General features: G+C 46.7%; 1 protein-coding gene across 1 annotated transcript in view; it reads left to right on the top strand.

Annotated features, from left to right (window-relative positions):
- Positions 1-325: 325 nt before the first annotated feature.
- The window catches only part of LOC146041827 (serine/threonine-protein kinase SBK2-like), a 73,724-nt gene continuing 60,983 nt past the window's right edge, over positions 326-13,066 (top strand). The window contains exon 1 of the mRNA XM_083161712.1: positions 326-451. The gene's annotated coding sequence lies outside the window, so the exon portion shown is untranslated. The remainder of the gene's footprint in view (positions 452-13,066) is intronic.

Below are 13,066 nucleotides of genomic sequence, written 5' to 3'. Positions count from 1 at the left end.
GGAGGTGATTTAATTGAATTGCTAGTTACCAGCTGATTAAAATGATGGAAAAACATACCAGTAATGAGAAGGGCTGCTGCAGCTGCTACTGCCAAGTAACAGGGACCCCACTGGGCACCTCCATAAGACCTGGGCCCGGGTAAATAGTACCCCCCAGCGCTGGGCTGGCTAGATCTGGCTCCTCTCTCCCATCTTGTTGCGGATGGCCAATGGCAACATGGAATCACTGCTAGTGGCTGGCCACCGCCCTGCAGGACAAAGTAAAGGAGAGGGGTGCAGTGTGATCACGTGACCGCGGCTGCCGACAACAACAGTCGGGCCGTGGTTACAGACAAATCTAACTGAAGACTGAACCACCGCAGCACTTCCTGCAGTCAGAGGAGTCGGCCCTGGATAATCGGCAACAGTGTGGCCCAGGGGGCACCTGGCACCCTGGCCCAGTCCGCCACTGGTAATGGGGATTACGGTGGGTGGCATTATGTTTAATGGGCATTACAGTGTGGGGAAGTATGTGGAATGGGCATTACAGTGTTTAGCATTATGTGAAATGGGCATTTCTGTGTGTGGCATTATGTGTAATGGGCATTTCTGTGTGTGGCATTATGTGTAACGGCATTAGTGTGTGTGGCATTATGTGTAATGGGCATTACACTGCAATTATTTTTATTGGGGGGGGGGGGGGGGTGCAAAACATACCCTTGCTCTGGGCACCATGGCACCTAGCTACACCGCTGCTCCTAGTAGATAATATATATAGCATCTGATTGGTTGCCCATAGCAACATCCCATCTTCAATAGAACTCCCATCTTAGTAAATAAACCCCTAGGTGTATGAAGACAAATCTGTAGTTGGATGGCAAACCTAATATTTATGCAGACAGCTCTTTTTATAGCAAACTAGTGAGTTCTGCCTATTTTTTCTTTCAAATCCCATTGAACTAAGGTGGCACAATATTTATTTATTTATTATGGATGAACTGACAATAATGTATTGGGAATGTGATAATTATACCTCAAAAATGCGCCATTGAGTCGACCCATATTAGGTCAACATGCATTGTGTTGACCACTGAAGGTCAACATCTCTTAGGTCGACACATGAAATAGGTCAATATGGCTAAAGTCCACAGGGTTGGAAGTTCGACACAAGCATTAGGTCAACATTGGGAAGGCCAACATGATTTTTTTTTAAATTGTACCGAATGTCGACATAGACAACATGGACACCATTGAAGTGTACTGTGTCCCCTGGTGTGGCTTGCTGCACTCGCCATGCTTCAGGCACGGTGCCTCGCTGCACTTGGCGCACTGTGTCATTCTCCCACCAGGCCGTAGTGTATGGTACAGCATGAAATACCACATGTCGGCTCAAAAAAATCTAAAAATACTCATGTCGACCTTTTGGCTGTTGACCTCATTGTACCATAAAAATTTACATATTATAGTCTGACAGATGTCAAAAGTTAATGATAACAGTATGATTATTATTAATAATAATAATAATAGTAATAATTCACAGCATTCTGTCATATAGGAGCTTACTGTCTAATCTCACGAAAACATTCACACATTCAAATAAAACAAAGTGGAAGACAGCGCCCTCTGGTGCAATACTTGAATGTGATCGCCTGTATAGTAAATATAAGTGCAAGAAAACCTTGTTCAGGAAGTTATACAAATCATTCTCCTCTGTATCATCATCATCATTATTATCTTATCTTATTGTTTCATAAACAGTAGTGTAAGGGCTCATTGTGTAGTTAATTGGATCATTTTGGCCAATGAAAGAATTACAAATGTCAAATTTAAAATATTACATGAAACTAGCATTTCTTATATGGAATATTCAGTTGTAATATATTATAAACTTCTAATATTCAAAATTTTCAGACTTAGTGAAAACTAAGAACCAAACAGACCCTGACTAAGAACCAAACAGACCCTGACTAAGATCCAAACAGATCCTGATGCGGTTCTATTCTTTGAATCTGTGTTGCTCTCATACAATCTATCATTAAACCGATATCACAACGGCAATAACTGTACGGCTATTCCTCAAACAAGACAATAGGAAACAATGAAGCTATATACTGTATATTAAATACATTCAAAAAATCACAATGTATTATAACAATAAATAATATACGCATCTTTAGCACAATGATAAGTCTGTCATTACGGTATGGGTATAAAATTCATAAAATGAGTGTGGCGTGTCTAAAAACATGTTACAGTGGTAACAGGGGGGTTTAGGAGTTCGGACTTTGGGGGCCCTAATCTGGTATCTTGCCTAGGGCCCTAAATCTGGTATTTGTGGAGCTGGAATTATATATATATATATATATATATATATATATATATATATATATATATATATATATAGATACAAAAGTACCAACACACTCGCCATTCCTAGGAATGGGGTGCAAACAGCACCCACATCCCAGGGTGGGGTGCGGTGGCCTGTGACCACACACTCTAGTAAATACAAACACAGGGAGCCCAGCACTCACTACAACAAACTGACTCACCTTAACATTCAAATAATCAATAAATAAATAATGGGGTTTTAGTTCATGAATTGATCAATGCATTTAAGCTTGCAGCCCATCGCCAAGGGAGAGCTGCTAGATAAGTAGAAAGGGTATTGTCTTTGTCCCCCTGTGTAATGTGTATCATTATAAAAAGTATACATTTTAGTTCAATAAAGATGCATATTAATGTCACTCATAAGGACTTATCATCAGTGTATTATAACTATATACTGGATAACAAAGCTTAGAAGCTTCATACATCTACACATATGTCATCTGCATCAAAAAGAATCTCATAATTCCTAAAAGACCCACTAGTTTGATCCAAATGCCATAAAAAGGAACACTGTGATAATTATATTAGAAGATGTCAATATCAAAATTCAATAAAGATTGCAAGACAATGGGTTCCAAATATTATATATGGATGTTATTGTAACCAGCTCTGAGGATGAACTATAGAGGTTTCGCAAACCACTCACTTTCTCATCTGTCCTCTTTTTTTATGTGTACTAGGTCCAATAAATGTCCTTATCAGCAGGGGCGAATTTAGAGGTCAGGCCGCCCCTAGGCACAACATTTTTGGCCACACCCCCCCCCCCCCCCCCCCCCCTATTTTAATATAATCATTATTAAGGTATAAGTCTATCTATCAGTCTGGACTGCTAACTGTATGGAGGACCCAGACGGAGGGAGGGTGAATTAACTTTATGTGCAGTCTCAGTCAGTCTCTCTCACACTGACTGACTGCAGGGAGGTTCGCGCTGCTCAGCCTAGCTGCTTTCCCCGCCTGCGCCAGTGAGCCAGAGCAATTCAGCTCAGCTCACCTAGCGGCGGAGCCGGACGCGCAGGGGGACCGTCGGAGATAGCCGGTGATGTACTCTGCATGACAGAGCGGGTGAGCAGCGGTTGGTGACGAGCTGGGGGACCGTCGGAGATAGCCGGTGATGTACTCTGCATGGCAGAGCGGGTGGACAGTGGTGGGTGACGAGCCTGCTGTGCCGCCCTTGATTGGTGCCGCCCTGAGGCCGGTGCCTCACGGGCCTAGGCACAAATCCGGCCCTGCTTATCAGAGTGACAGTAACCCAAAATGAAAAGTCCTCAAGACAGGGACAACTTCGTCTTCTTCGAGTCCATACAATGTGTATTAATATTAGTACACATTGGGGTATACTCAATGCCGGGGGCGAGCTGTGACAGCGAGCAGGGCTGCCTGCTCGCTGTCACAGCTCGCCCTGTCAGTATTCAACTGACCCCCCTGCATACGCAGATTCCCCCTCGCTCCGTTTTTGGAACGAGTTGGAATTGGCGAATGCAGCTGCAGAAGCAGCGAGACTCACCGTTTTGGGGAATCCTCACTTTCCTGTCACAGTGAGGATTACCCCAGAACGTAGAATAGGGTAAGCGGCTGGCGAGGGGTTAAACAGCGAGGATCGCTGGTTTTCTGCAATCCCCGCCGTTTAACCCCCTCGCCAGCCGCATTGAATACAGGCCATTGTATGGACTCGTAATCATCAGATTAAATACAATCTAACTTTAATAATTTTTAGGTATATTTATTTCCACTTGTGACAAGTTAACCTTTATGAACACAAGCACCAATTCAAACGTCATTCTTCGTGGAATTAAATTTGGTTCACTTTTACAAACTTTTTCTGAAAAATATTTACAAGGACTTTTAAACTACCAAATCCAAATTTATTGACGCTATATTGACTGTTAAGCTGCCCATACACGTCCCGATTCCGGCGCCACGATGTGTGCTTTGAGATGCGCGCTCCCGCGGCATCTCATCGCACAGTACAAAAAGTATGTGCTGCACATACTTTTTGTACTTGCTTTTTATCGCATCGCATGCACAAGGCATGCAATGCTATTTTAGCCCAGAACGCACGCCGGGATCGGGACGTGTATGGGCAGCTTTAGTCTAGAAAACTTGTTCAACTCTGGGAGCCATCTTCCCTTGGTCATAATATATATATATATATATATATATATATATATATATATATATATATATATATATATATATATATATATATATATATACAAACAGTTATCTCCCTTGGAGTCAGGAAAGAAAGGAACCAGCACACGCATTAAATTTCAAAAGCAAAACGAAAGTGTATTAGAGGTACATTACAGTTAGTTAAACGAAGGTATACAGCGGCTGACCCGACAGTTGTTTCAACTGGCAACCAGCCAGTTTTCCTCAGGGGTACCATATATATATATATATACACCTTATTACTATATACCTTATTACCCAATGTATAATACTTGTTTATTCTACAAAGTTATACACAAGATCTTTGCACCAAAATCCAAAGATCTAAAATGAGCAGAAAGACAAATAACAAATTGTGCAAAATAAAACATGTATTCTTCCTTCTACCCCACCAAAGACATATCATTATGGAGATCACATCATAAAACTGTGTGCTTGAAAAAATCACAAAGGACAGGTATCCTGGTAGGACCTGTCCTTTACAAAAGAAGGACTTCTAGACTTAGGTCACTTGAGTCCTTCTATGTATGTGTTGCATGACGCATATGCTGGTATTGGAAGGGATTTTATTGGATCCCCCTCCTCCCCTTTTCCCCGGGGGAAATGCCAATGGAAGTACATTTGATCACCAGGTCCAAGTTCCAAAATGTATCGCATTCTGAAGCTTGGTTCATATGAGAAAAGCTGCAGTTTTTGGTGGTTCGGCTGCAGGGTTTCTTATACATCAATTTGAAAATCGTTGCCAGTGATCTACTGTTATGTCAGCACATGTGATTAACCAGAGGAGGAGTCTCTGACACTGGGTTGTCCCTCACTTTTACTGACATTTACAATTATTAATACTAAAATGAAACAAGTACAGTAGTGTGAGTCACACAGGCCTCAATGTTCATCAAATAATTCTGAAAATATTCTAGATTCAATGTATTTTAAACTGAAAAATGTTTCCCAAGCTTAATTAATGAAACACATAATAAGAATCACATACAGATTATGATTTGCAAATAATTTTAGAAATAAAACAAGAATACGTTCAGAAATCTTGAATTACGACAAAGACCTTAAGCGTTTCTGTTGTGGGGTCGGATGTCACAAAGATAAGATTCTCAACTGTCACTGTCACGCTAGGGGTACCTTGTGGATCTGTCTGAGGCCTGGAGGTTGGGTGTTTGCGACTTGAGGGAGACTGGAGAACAGCAGGTTTAATATAACTTTTTATTGTAGCACCAACATGAGAAGGCAAAACCATAAATGATACTGCAGGCTGAAAAACCCAGTGGAATACCTGGGTAACAACTGAAAGTCCAGAATGATGGGATTAATCCCAGAGTCTTTGTTATCTTACTGGGGAAACTAATGACTGACTGTGGGTGCAGACAGCAGGGGGCAGCAGGAGACGGAAGTCAGCGAACTCCGATGACTGGCAGTAGATGCGAGTGCCGACAGCATGGTGGAGAAGCGTCAGCGGGCTGAAGACCTGACAGTAGGTGCAGATGCAGACAGCAGGATGGAGAAGCGTCAGCAGGCACGGAGGGCTGGCAGTAGGTGCAGATGCAGACAGCAGGATGGTAAGGTGTCGGCAGGCACGGAAGACTGGCAGTAGGTGCGGATGCAGACAGCAGGATGGTGAGGCGTCGGCAGGCACGGAAGACTGGCAGTAGGTGCGGATGCAGACAGCAGAAAGTTGAGGCGTCAGCAGGCACGGAAGGCTGGCATCAGGTGCAGCTGGACCACAGCAGACGTGAAGATGTGTCAACAGACACGCAGGGTTGGCAACAGGTGCAGCTGGTCGACAGCAGGAGTGGAGATGTGTCAATAGACACGCAGAGCTGGCAGCAGGTGCAACTGGTCGACAGCAGGGGTGGAGATGTGTCAGCAGGCACGCAGGGCTGGCAGCAGGTGCAGCTGGTCGACAGCAGGAGTGAAGATGTGTCAACAGACACGCAGGGCTGGCAGCAGGTGCAGCTGGTCGACAGCAGGAGTGAAGATGTGTCAACAGACACGCAGGGCTGGCAGCAGGTGCAGCTGGTCGACAGCAGGAGTGAAGATGTGTCAACAGACACGCAGGGCTGGCAGCAGGTGCAGCTGGTCGACAGCAGGAGTGAAGATGTGTCAACAGACACGCAGGGCTGGCAGCAGGTGCAGCTGGTCGACAGCAGGAGTGAAGATGTGTCAACAGACACGCAGGGCTGGCAGCAGGTGCAGCTAGTCGACAGACTGTAGCAAACCTGAAAGGGCTGGAGACAGCATGCAATTTGCAAAGTCCAGGAAACAGGTGTAAAGCTGTAAGGGCTGGGAGCAGAATGCAAATGCAGGTATCCAGGTATCAGGTGTTGAACTGCAGGTAACGAAGACAGGAATCAGGGATATCACAGGGCAAGGACAGGAGCACAGGCTGAAGCTTCCTCCCCAGGGATTGACAACAAAGTACTGGCGCTTGTATGCCCCAGAGGGCTCTGCTTTATCCCCCAGGGTAGATCTTGATTGGAGGAGTTGAATTGGAGCTCTGAACCATTGGCTGGCTACAACAACATGGCGGCGCCCGGACTGGAGACAAACAACCTTGGCTGGCTCTCATGCTGGAAGCGCGTGCTGCAGGCCCCAGGAAGATGGTCGCGGCCGGGAGACCTAGACGCCGCGCTCCCCGTCCTGCACCCAGACGGATGGCCCGCAGGCCCCGCTGCCGGAGATGAACAGGTGAGCGGCGCGTCCTAACAGCGGCCGTGACAGCACCCCCCCCTTTTGAAGTGGCCTCTGGACACTTCCATGGTTTTCTTGGATATTGTTGATGAAACTTACGGACCAAAGTGGGAGCATCAACGCAAGCAGCATTCACCCAGGATCGTTCCTCTGGACCGAAGCCTTTCCAGTCTACCAGATATTGGACTTGCCCTGAACGAACTCTTGAGTCCACAACTTTTTTAATTTCAAAAGCAACATCATGATGAGCCTGAGGCTGAGGAGACTTGGGTACTTTATTCTGGAATCGATTTAATATCAATGGTCTTAATAACGAAATGTGGAATGTATTTGAAATTTTCAAAGAACGAGGCAACTGTAACTTATAAGCCAAAGGAGAGATCATAGTAGTTACTGTATATGGCCCAATGAATCGAGGTGCAAACTTCATAGACGGGACTTTGAGTCTAATATTTTTGGTGGAGAGCCAAACTTGGTCTCCTACCTTGAGTTTCGGAGCTGCCCGTCTGTGCCGATCAGAGAATTTCTTGTAACGTTGGGAGGCTTTCTCTAAGGAAGCATGAACATTCCTCCAGATGTTTGAGAAAAACCGGACAGACGAGTTCACTGCTGGTATGTCAAAAACAGGAAGATTTTGGAATTCTGGAACACGTGGGTTACGACCATACACAATGAAGAAGGGAGTCTTTTCGGTGGAGGAATGATAAGAGTTGTTATGTGCAAATTCGGCCCAAGGCAGAAGCTCCTTCCAATTGTCTTGTGAGGAGGACAGATACAGGCGTAAAAAGGCCTCCAAATCTTGATTTACTCTTTCTGTTTGGCCATTGGATTACGGATGATAGGATGAAGAAAAGTTCAGCTTTACCTGTAAAGCACTACACAACGCTCTCCAAAACTTTGATACAAATTGTACCCCTCTGTCAGATACAATTTCTCTCGGAAGACCATGTAGACGGAATATTTCAGCTATGAATATTTGAGCCAATTTAGGAGCAGACGGAAGGCCTTTTAGTGGAACAAAATGAGCCATCTTGGAAAAACGGTCAATGACGACCCAGATCGTGTTGAACCCTTGTGAAGGAGGCAGATCGGTGACAAAGTCCATCGATATGTGTGACCAGGGTGACTCAGGTATGGATAATGGTTGTAGAAGGCCAGCAGGTGCTTGACGCGAAGACTTGTGACGAGAACACTGGGTACAGGATGCTACGAAGTCAGTGACATCTTTCCTCATGGATGGCCACCAGTACACTCTTTTAATGAATTCTAAAGTTTTCTTTACACCACAGTGACCAGAAAAACGAGAGGAGTGTGCCCACTGTAGCAAAGATGATCTGAGTCCAGTATCAACAAAAGTCTTCCCTCTAGGAATGGATACTACAGCAGTCTTAGCAAACACTGTAGGGCTTAGAACTGGGCTTATGGTACGATCTTCTGTAGAGGATGTGAAAGATCTGGAGAGTGCATCCGCTTTGCCATTTTGAGACCCAGGACGGAAAGATAACACAAACTCGAATCTCGTAAAGAATAAAGCCCATCGGGCTAGTCTGGGGTTCAGACACTGGGCGTTCTGCAAATATAACAAGTTCTTATGATCTGTAATTACGGATATAGGAAACTTAGCCCCTTCCAACAGGTACCGCCATTCTTCAAAGGCCAATTTAATGGCTAGTAATTCTTGTTCACCAATGGGATAGTTCATCTCGGCTGGCAGGAACTTCCTGGAGAAGAACCCACATGGGTGTAGGTGACCGTCCTCAGACTTCTGTGAAAGTACAGCTCCAACCCCAACAGAAGAGGCATCTACCTCCAGAATAAACGGGCGAGAACAATCGGGCTGCAGAAGAATTGGAGCTGAAGTGAATACACTTTTTAGTTGCTGAAACGCTGCCACCGCTTCGGGAGACCACTTGGCAGGATTGGCTCCTTTGTGGGTCAAAGCCGTGATGGGACAAATGATGGAAGAAAAATTTTTGATGAATTTCCTATAATAATTGGAAAAGCCAATGAAGCGTTGAACAGCCTTTAGGGTATGAGGTTGTGGCCAATCAAGGACTGCTTGCACTTTAGAAGGATCCATGCTTAATCCGGTACCTGAAATGATGTAACCAAGGAAGGGAACTGAAGATTTTTCAAATTCACATTTCTCCAATTTGCAGTATAGCTGGTTGGATCGCAATCGCTGTAACACTTCCTTCACGTGCTGACGGTGTTCCGGAATATTCTGAGAAAAAATAAGAATGTCATCGAGATAAACAACCACGGAATAATACAGTAAATCACGGAATAATTCATTCATGAACTCTTGGAATACTGCTGGAGCATTGCTGAGACCAAACGGCATAACAAGGTACTCGTAGTGACCGTCTCTAGTATTAAAAGCTGTTTTCCACTCATCGCCTGCTCGGATACGGATAAGGTTATAAGCTCCTCTGAGATCCAATTTGGTGAAGACCTTAGCCCCTTTGATTCGATCAAACAACTCAGTCACCAAGGGTAACGGGTACTTGTTTTTGACTGTTATGTTATTCAGTCCCCTATAATCAATACAGGGCCTCAGACCTCCATCTTTCTTTTTAACGAAAAAGAATCCGGCTCCTGCTGGCGACGTAGAAGGCCGAATGAAGCCTTTTAATAGGTTCTCTTTAATATACTGGGACATGGCTTCTGTCTCTGGAAGAGAGAGTGGGTAAGTTCGGCCCTTTGGAGGCATTTTACCTGGAATAAGATCGATGGGACAGTCCCAGCGCCGATGCGGAGGTAATTTGTCGGCTGAACCTTTACAGAAGACGTCGGAGAAGGCTTGATAGGCTTGAGGAAGAAGATCAGGAGACGCAGGCGAGGTGGACTGGATGCGCACTAATCCGGGAAGACAGGTGTGACGGCAGTTCGTACCCCAGGACAGAACCTCCATAGTACTCCAATTGATTTTCGGAGAATGTCGCTGGAGCCAAGGAAACCCCAACACTACAGGGTGGTTCGCTTTAGGAATAATGAAAAAAGATAATTCTTCCTGATGCAACGCCCCAACTTGAATTTTGATGGGCAGAGTCCGATGAGTGATGGAGGCTTGAGGAATAAGACTCCCATCTACGGCAGATAACTGGAGTGGCTGCGAAAGTTCCTGAGAGTCCAGGCCATGATAGGACACAAACTGGGCTGAAATAAAGTTGGCGGCTGCTCCAGAGTCCAGTAAAGCAGATACTGCGAGTGAACCGTTAGGTAATACAATCTGTATGGACAGCAAAGAGTCGGACTTGATTGGAGAAGTTTCTACTCGTCCTAGATTGGCCTCTCCGCAACCAACTAGGACCGGGAGTTTAACGGACGACGGGTACATTTGGTTAACAGATGACCTGATTCCCCACAATACAAGCATAAATTCTGTCGCAGTCTTCTCTGGCGTTCTTCGGGAGTTAGCCGAGTATGGTTGATCTGCATAGGCTCATCAGAAGAATTTGGAGGAAGAGAAGGCTCTGGGCGAGGAGAAACGGGGATAGACTTGCCTCGCTCTTGCCGGGATCTCTCTAGCTGACGCTCCCGAAAACGAAGGTCCAACCTATTGCAGAGCGATATGACCTCACCCAGCGAGGTGGGAAGATCTCGGGTGGCTAATTCGTCCTTCATGCGCTCAGATAACCCTGCCAAGAAAGTGGAAATTAGAGCTTCCTCATTCCACTTCAGTTCAGATGCCACAGTTTGAAAGTGGATAACATATTGAGAAACGGAGCGGGAGCCTTGACGAATCCGCAGGATTTCTGAAGCGGCAGAGGATACCCGTCCCGGTTCGTCAAAAATTTTTCTGAACTGAGAAATAAAGTCAGAGTATTTGGAGAGTAGCGGATCATTTCTTTCCCAGAGTGGGGAGACCCAGTCCAATGCAGAATCCGATAATAAGGAAACAATAAAAGCCACTTTAACACGATCAGAAGGAAAGTTCATTGGCTGCAGGGAAAAATGCACTTCACATTGATTGATAAACCCCCGGCAGGTACGAGGGGTACCATTATATTTAGAAGGGGTAGACAATCGGAGAGACGGGAAGACAGTCTGTGGAGAGGGATTTGAGGCTTGTCTTTGAGAAATGCCTTGGAGTGCTTGAGTAACTTGCTGCTGGGATTCCTCCAGTGCTCGCAGCCGCGCGACCACATTTTGAAAGAACTCCTGGCTGGCGGACGGATCCATTGGGCCAGTACTTACTGTCACTGTCACGCTAGGGGTACCTTGTGGATCTGTCTGAGGCCTGGAGGTTGGGTGTTTGCGACTTGAGGGAGACTGGAGAACAGCAGGTTTAATATAACTTTTTATTGTAGCACCAACATGAGAAGGCAAAACCATAAATGATACTGCAGGCTGAAAAACCCAGTGGAATACCTGGGTAACAACTGAAAGTCCAGAATGATGGGATTAATCCCAGAGTCTTTGTTATCTTACTGGGGAAACTAATGACTGACTGTGGGTGCAGACAGCAGGGGGCAGCAGGAGACGGAAGTCAGCAAACTCCGATGACTGGCAGTAGATGCGAGTGCCGACAGCATGGTGGAGAAGCGTCAGCGGGCTGAAGACCTGACAGTAGGTGCAGATGCAGACAGCAGGATGGAGAAGCGTCAGCAGGCACGGAGGGCTGGCAGTAGGTGCAGATGCAGACAGCAGGATGGTAAGGTGTCGGCAGGCACGGAAGACTGGCAGTAGGTGCGGATGCAGACAGCAGGATGGTGAGGCGTCGGCAGGCACGGAAGACTGGCAGTAGGTGCGGATGCAGACAGCAGAAAGTTGAGGCGTCAGCAGGCACGGAAGGCTGGCATCAGGTGCAGCTGGACCACAGCAGACGTGAAGATGTGTCAACAGACACGCAGGGTTGGCAACAGGTGCAGCTGGTCGACAGCAGGAGTGGAGATGTGTCAATAGACACGCAGAGCTGGCAGCAGGTGCAACTGGTCGACAGCAGGGGTGGAGATGTGTCAGCAGGCACGCAGGGCTGGCAGCAGGTGCAGCTGGTCGACAGCAGGAGTGAAGATGTGTCAACAGACACGCAGGGCTGGCAGCAGGTGCAGCTGGTCGACAGCAGGAGTGAAGATGTGTCAACAGACACGCAGGGCTGGCAGCAGGTGCAGCTGGTCGACAGCAGGAGTGAAGATGTGTCAACAGACACGCAGGGCTGGCAGCAGGTGCAGCTGGTCGACAGCAGGAGTGAAGATGTGTCAACAGACACGCAGGGCTGGCAGCAGGTGCAGCTGGTCGACAGCAGGAGTGAAGATGTGTCAACAGACACGCAGGGCTGGCAGCAGGTGCAGCTAGTCGACAGACTGTAGCAAACCTGAAAGGGCTGGAGACAGCATGCAATTTGCAAAGTCCAGGAAACAGGTGTAAAGCTGTAAGGGCTGGGAGCAGAATGCAAATGCAGGTATCCAGGTATCAGGTGTTGAACTGCAGGTAACGAAGACAGGAATCAGGGATATCACAGGGCAAGGACAGGAGCACAGGCTGAAGCTTCCTCCCCAGGGATTGACAACAAAGTACTGGCGCTTGTATGCCCCAGAGGGCTCTGCTTTATCCCCCAGGGTAGATCTTGATTGGAGGAGTTGAATTGGAGCTCTGAACCATTGGCTGGCTACAACAACATGGCGGCGCCCGGACTGGAGACAAACAACCTTGGCTGGCTCTCATGCTGGAAGCGCGTGCTGCAGGCCCCAGGAAGATGGTCGCGGCCGGGAGACCTAGACGCCGCGCTCCCCGTCCTGCACCCAGACGGATGGCCCGCAGGCCCCGCCGCCGGAGATGAACAGGTGAGCGGCGCGTCCTAACAGCGGCCGTGACATCAACT

This window comes from Crinia signifera, chromosome 19 (genome assembly GCF_055691185.1).
Source record: "Crinia signifera chromosome 19, ASM5569118v1, whole genome shotgun sequence".
Classification (NCBI taxonomy): domain Eukaryota; kingdom Metazoa; phylum Chordata; class Amphibia; order Anura; family Myobatrachidae; genus Crinia; species Crinia signifera.
The sequence above is the reverse complement of the archived record's forward strand: the minus strand, read 5'-3'. Positions and strand labels throughout refer to the sequence as shown.